Genomic DNA, 1,759 nt, shown 5'->3' on the forward strand with positions numbered 1-1,759 from the left:
ACCACTCCTTCCATGTCAGTTGTTTCTCTTTTTTATCTGGTTTCCCAAACATGGGGTGTATAAGTAAGGTCATGAGGAAAAGTTTGGCTAAAGCCAGCAACTGGGCTATTTCCTAGATTTAGTTTAAAATATGGCAACAAAACAAAACCTTGGAAAACAAGAATTAAACGACTCAAAACAATGAAGTTTTAAAAGTCTCCTCAAAAATATGTCATGCTAATTTAATATAACAGGATTATGCTTTTAGAGTTAAGAGCCATGACATATGGTGGTGAGACTTGATGCCAAAGAAAACTATGAAAAGCCCTGCTATTCACCAAATGGTCACTAGAGGGGGAGGTAGCACACAGATAGGCTTCAGTTCCTTAGGCAAGCCGCTCATCTCAACAGTGCAGATTTCCCACCTCCTAGAGAGAGAGGGTCAGAGGTTTTCGTTGCCATGGGAATCCCTAAACAAGGGGTAAATATGTCGACAACGCCATAGACAATTTTATTTTTCATCCTTTTTTCAGTGCATGGCCGTCTTAGAGCACTCCTTCTGCAGCCTGATGTTGCTCACTGCGCTGTTAAGTCTTGGCTTGTGGCAGCACAAGCCATCCATTATTGCTAAATGGTATCACAGCACGTAGCTCTGTTCACACACTGTGGTGCATTGTAAAGGTCCCTGCTCTATGGAGAGAAGAAAAAAAAATACCTCTTTTTTCCCTCCCTCTTTTCCCTAGCTTGCTCCCCCTTCCAAGTGCAGCTGAATCTTCAAATGAGGACAACTCCCGAGTCTGTCTGTATCAGGCTAGTAGATGCTCAGAGTGATTAAGCATGGAGAAAGCCAATTTAATCTGGGGCAAAGAAGAACTGGAAGAAAGGCATCCGATTTATTCTCTGGTTCTCAAAGGTAGATGTTTGAGGTGCCTAGATTATATTTCAAATAAATTGACTTCCTAAAAGATACTCCTTTAAATGGAGTCTGTGGTAGAATTAAGGCTAACAATAGCAATGCCTGTGCCATAACTGAGCATGTGTCAGGACAGTCCCGTTTGTAGGAAATAGCTCTAGGCCATTCGGAAGACCGCTAGCCAGGGATGTAAACCAGGCAGAGAACGGGGCTGTATTACCAGAAGCAAGTTACCTAGCAAGTTATTATCTCTGTCTTCCCACAGCTGTGCTCATCATTTACTATGTACCTACTAGGTGTTAGGCACTCTCCCGGGCGTAAGTATTAGTAGAGATGACCCTGCACTTGAGATGCTTACAGTCAAGGGATCTTTTACCCCCTGAGAACTGGACTGGATCCAAGGGGAAACTAAGGTTGCTATGGCAGTAACGCAGGTTCCTAGCTCACAATTAGAGCCCTCCTTTCCACCGGTCCCCCTTCTCATGTTAAATAAAGGAAGAGCTCCCTCACAGAATGACTGGGAGGAGAAACAGGGCTTTGGACCTGGTTCCTTGAGGTCAGGAATCAAGTCAGCTGGTTCACAGAAGTACCCACTGTGGATATGCCTGTGTGTGGCACATGAAAGCCCTTCAATAAATTTGTGCTCAGCAAATGAAAACATAGATGGAGGGATTGATGGGTGGAATAATAAGATGGGTGGGGCACTTTGAGGATTCTTGGTGGATATGTTTTAAATGGATATGTTTAAAATGGAAAAATGATGAACACTCACTGCATCATAGAATACCAAACCTGAATAAAAAATAAAAAAACGTTCAACATTCAGTCTTTCATTTTAGCTTCATCTCCCAAGTTTTATCTTTCACT

Source organism: Eschrichtius robustus, chromosome 17 (assembly GCF_028021215.1).
Source record: "Eschrichtius robustus isolate mEscRob2 chromosome 17, mEscRob2.pri, whole genome shotgun sequence".
NCBI classification, from domain to species: domain Eukaryota; kingdom Metazoa; phylum Chordata; class Mammalia; order Artiodactyla; family Eschrichtiidae; genus Eschrichtius; species Eschrichtius robustus.